Source organism: Cupressus sempervirens, chromosome 5, assembly GCF_028749045.1.
Source record: "Cupressus sempervirens isolate cs-2001-9-10 chromosome 5, ASM2874904v1, whole genome shotgun sequence".
In the NCBI taxonomy this organism is placed as follows: domain Eukaryota; kingdom Viridiplantae; phylum Streptophyta; class Pinopsida; order Cupressales; family Cupressaceae; genus Cupressus; species Cupressus sempervirens.
The window spans coordinates 659,804,736-659,810,203 of record NC_143122.1 but is presented as its reverse complement, the minus strand read 5'-3'; the positions used below and the strand labels follow the sequence as shown (position 1 = coordinate 659,810,203).

Below are 5,468 nucleotides of genomic sequence, written 5' to 3'. Positions count from 1 at the left end.
TCAAATAAAAAGAATAGAGAAATCTCTGACATACCTTGTACTCTAGTAGAAAGAGACGAAAGCCAAGCCTTTAGAAATGTGAATTAAAAGTAATCAACCAATGCTATAAATAAGCAAATAACAATTCTAGAAGATTCCATAATCAATGCTCACACATGACAAATGTTGACTTAAAAATCATTTATAAGCCACAACTATAAAGAAATATACTCTCTGACATCCATAATCAATGCTCACAAGACAAATGTTGATCAAAAAATAATTTATCAGCCACAACTATAAAGAAACATCTTTTCCAAGGAAACTTATGTATAAGCCACAATTATAAAGAAATATATTCCCTAACATCCATAATCAATGCTCACAGGGCAAATGTTGACCTACAAATAATTTATAAGCCACAACTATAAAGAAACATATTTTCCAAAGAAACTTATGCAACACTACAATCATAAATGACAAGATATGTCATCTCTCTAATTGCTTATCATGTCGTATTGTTTTGTTTGTTTGTGTTGATTTCTTAGAAATGGAATACAACTGTAACCACAACAATAATAAACGACAAGAAATGTCATCTCTATAAATCCTTATCATGTTGTCTTGTTTTGTTTGTTTCTATTGATTTTTGAGAAATTAAATACAACTGTAACCACAATCTATAAATATTTGACAATACTAGTATTGATATCTAAAGTTTGGAAAAATAAAAAATTATTTTGTGTGCACAAAACAATAATGAAAAAAAAAATTTTCAAACTCATGACTGTAGCACACATAGACCAATCAAATTGCATGAAAATAAGCTTGACTAAGTTTGCAAAAATGTCAAGAAAAAGATATGTCTATAGTGAAAAATGGATAAAAATAAATAAAGGCTCCTGATTGGACAAACTAATAAGATTATTCGCTTTTAACGAATGCATAAGTTTCCTGCCATAACAGAAACTAATAATTTTCGCATATACTAAAAATCTTAGCATATATAATTAAAAAATAAGAAATTAAAAACTACGAGGAAAGCATCTGTAACCAAAAAGAACGAAACAGTGGCGAATCTATATCGAAAGTCTTTGAACGTATGAACACGCAACGACAAGAAAATGTTAGAAGATTCGCGACTCAATCAGTTTCAATTGCAGATGTTGAAAACAAATTACTAATAAACACATATGTGATTGGTTAAACCTAAGAGGAAAAACAACATGGTAAACGAAAGTAGCCTCTGTATTGTCCATTCACGAATATATCGAACCTGTCAATGCAGGTAAATTCTGGCACTCCGTAGGAATTGAATTATCAGAGTGTACGATATTATCATTTACATTTTAAAAATCCGAATTTGAGAAACGAAGCTTTTCTTCAACATAATTTCGGGAAGGCTATGTCTGATAGCCGCCTTTTAAAATTGACGATTTAAGAAAAAAATCTAGTGTCCGATATAGTACTCTTGCGTTTTGTCAACATATTATGTAAATGTAACATTTTCGTTGGAAATATCTTTGGATTCCGTTTCCGGAACAACTGTCCATCAAAGCTATAAATTATTGTTTGAGGATATTACCCCTCCTCATCACTGCAGTATATGTAAACAGTTCGAGAAAATTAAGCACAAATCCGCTTAAAGTAATCTATAGCATTTGTTTATAACAAAATCTCCTTGTAGTAGTATATATAATTTGTAACTAAGGAATTATTCAAGATAACAGGTTCAGTGCTTGAACACAAACTGCTTCGGTCCAACTCAGTATCACACAAATAAAAGTTTGTATTAATAGTTTCATCAATACAATTCAGCAATTGACATGTATGAATAAAATCTGTGAACTCCCAATATTCAATACGCTACGAATTAGGAAAGATGACAGTATTTTTTGACAACCCAATATATGGACGCTATACTCTGGCCTTCCATAAGGCCTTGCAGAAACATGATATCAGAGACAATAAATTTCCCACTTCCCTACTAGGATAAATACTATATGCTGCCTAGAGTCGGGCAATCAATAAGGCCTATCGCCAATATAGTTGCCCGGGGGATCATAGCTGCATATGATCCATGTGTCATTGTTCTTACATTTGACAATAGCACACCCAATAGTTTCGGTTGTTGCCCACACAATCTGAGTATAGTGTGTACAATCTGTGCCCGTGCAAGTGTTACTAGAATGAACATACCACTTTCCTTCAGCAATCCAAGCATTCACTGCCTGTAGAGGTGTCCAATTTGGGCCGCTTCCCCAGAATATATTTTCACCGTAGGGCGAGTCTTCTGAATGCTCAAGTAGGCAGTCATTTCTTCTCTTTCTCGCATAGTTACGTGCATAAGTTGCAACTGTGCTGTTCCAAGTTAGCAAGGGAACTCCAACTGCTTCTCTCGCCTTGTTTTGTGGATCAAGGAATTGCTTTATCGCATCTGAGCTGGTTATACCCTCCACGCTGCCTAATATACCCACCACCAAAAGCATCAGAAGTAGATGGAAAGATCTGCCCATATTCATCATAACAAGAAATCTAATCTGGCAAAACCGCTAAAAAGTTGAGAACAATTGATAAGAGCTGAAGGGATTTTTGAGAAAGATTTGAGATATGATAATGTTCTGCAACAACTGTGTTCTTATATACACGGGCAAGATAATATAATTATAGATTGAGTAAACAATCTAGACGTCGTCCAAGAGAATATAATCACTGGAATCCTTATCGCTTTGAGCTATGATGTCTTCATTCCCACGATTAATCGTTTTCCCGCTGGCCTTGCTCTGACTTCTTTTCGCTTTTTGCCCAAGTTTGATTATTTTAAGAGTGTTTTGGTTTACGAAGTTTTATTTAACCAGATCATCGCCGCGTTTTGCATTAAGAAACTCAGCGGACGCTGTAAATGCGCCGACCGTGGCAGCCGGCACGTTAGGCCGAGATCGCGGGTTGTTGCTTTAGACATGGGCAAAACCGGAGACTATTTCAACGAGATTCGATATTGTTCTGGTGTTTTAGTGTTTATTGTTGGATATTAATCTCAGCTTCGTACTTTTCGTTCTCTGTATGCTATTCAATCTTCCCATGAGCTGTTGATGTGTCTTTGATTGTTCAATAGTGTGAAACTTTATTTTCTCTAGAGCAGATTCATGCTATTTTATTGGTAGTGTCCAATCTTAGATTTTCCCTCGCGTTGTTAGGATGTAAGATATATTTTTACCAATTTTTCCGTGTTTTAATCCATTTGCTGGGTTTGTTAGCTGAACAAGGTATATATATATTTATCTCTTATCATTATTTTTCTTATGTGTTCTTTCTCATGTGGTATGAAATTTAGATTTGTTAGAGCTAATGATTTTATAAATACTAAAATGTTATTCATATAAATCTTTTTTTATCAATAATGATAAAGCACAAACTTGACAAATTTCGAAAAGTTCTCTTTCAATAAAATCTATTGATGATTATTTGTTGACCACAATGAAAATTAACTAGTTAAGTTGTCAAATAAAATGAAGTTTATAAAGAATGGCTCTATACAACAAAGCTTATCTAGTAGCATATAATTTTATATCTTAGGAAGGGAAGGGCATACTCAAAGATAATAAAAATAGATTGGAAAGATCTCTTTTACATGTTTCAAACAATATACAAAATGGTTTTTGTAAGAGTCACAATAAGCACAAAGACAAAATAGACATGGGATATCTTTAAAAATATATATCAAGAATGTCAAAATGAAAATTGCTATTAAAATTTTCTCTTATATAAAAAAGAAGCCAAAACTCACCGCTGGCCTAGAATAAATAATTGTAAGATAGTAGAATGACACTTGGAGCACATTCTCATCCCACTTGCTTTCTTAACATTAAAAATTCATACATTGAAATGTCCCTATTTCTATATCTACTACAAGACATAGAATACCTAACATATTCGAAATTAAAAATGCACATAATCATAATAATGTTTATAGCCATCAGCAAACATAGCTCAACTATGTAATAAACATAACCTCATCTAGGCAGAGCACTAAACAACCAAAAAAAGGAAATAAAAACATAGAGAGCCATCTCTCTTTCTTCTCCTTATTTGGTTTATCTAACAAAACATAGTGTCAATCATGAGCCAAGAATTGGTATAGGGACCCTGTAGTGTCCAATCCAACGAAAGAAAAAAGTGTATCCTTTTCTACATGGAGGAGGTTAAGAGTGGTGCTTCACGAGTGCACCACTTTGATCGTAAAGTTGGTCACCTAATCAAAAATCTAATCCAAGTTATCTTATCGCTTCCTGAGTTTCTTGATAATCTCCTCCAATGCAATCCTATCCTTAGAACACCCATGAATACTAATCCTTAGCAACACCTCTTGGTTACTCCTCTCTCCTTTAAATTTATTTTTGGCTTTATCAGTTTGACGAGAAGGAGAAGTGGTGCAAGAGAACCAAGGATCATAGGTAAGGTCCTACTAAATTTTGGCTTGTAGATGGTTTTCGCCAACCACTAGGTAATAATGACTAACTATAAAGTCTGATGAGTGTTATTTAGCTATTTACAAATAGTTAGTGAAGTGTGTAAGCAATTGGAATCAATAAGTGTCAATGTAATGGCAATAAAGCACAAACTTTCTTATCATTGTCTTGTAAAGTCAAAGGTTGACTAGACATTGACCAAGGCCACCAAAGTTGTGGAAATGTGTTAGATGATGGTTCTCAACAAAACTTACTTCATTTAAAGTGGTTTGAAGTCTAAGAGTAGTCAAAATGCGAGGAAGTGAAAAGTTGCTCATGACAACTTTGCATTTGACAACATTTGCAACAAATGAGCAAAATCAAGCAACTTGCCTATTTTCAGTTATATGTCCATAGAGTTGTTTACACATGTAAGAAGGCTATACAACATCATTTCATGCCCAAAAGAAGGGTTGGTGTTCGTTTTGTATGGATGCTAAATTTGAAGCTATAGTGAACTACAGCATTATAGTCATAGTCCTCTTTCTAACCCCTAATCATGATGTAGGAGCATCCTAGACTTTCTTGCAATCTTGCATTTTTGGAGAGATTTTGGCTAAAAAAATTTTGAGTTTGAAAGATACTGGTGTTTTTCATATACTATGGAGCTCAACATGGTCTTCGAAATCAACATGGTCTTGGAGCCTGGCATGGTCTGTGAAGCTCAGCATGATCTGGGAGCTCAGAAATGCTTGGGAATTTGTTGATGCTCAGCTTGGTCTTTCTAACACTCATCTTGGTATTGGTTCCTATTGGCACCGAGTTATCTATGAGCTGATCTTGTCATTTAATTTGCATTGTAGCCAACTTGTGGCTCAATGTATGTTTAATATAAGGGATTTAATTTAGTTTATAATAACTAGGCCGACTTGTGGCTTAGTTTGGTATAAGTAGGAGGTCTTGTAGAGTCTTTAGGTATCATGATGGAAAAAATCCATCTTGGAGAAGAGGATGAAAATTTTGAAGAGCTAGTAGCTGCAA

General features: G+C 34.2%; 1 pseudogene; it reads right to left on the bottom strand.

Annotated features, from left to right (window-relative positions):
- Nucleotides 1-2,003: 2,003 nt before the first annotated feature.
- On the bottom strand, nucleotides 2,004-2,501 carry LOC149557615 (pathogenesis-related protein PR-1 pseudogene; annotated as a pseudogene).
- Nucleotides 2,502-5,468: the final 2,967 nt, after the last annotated feature.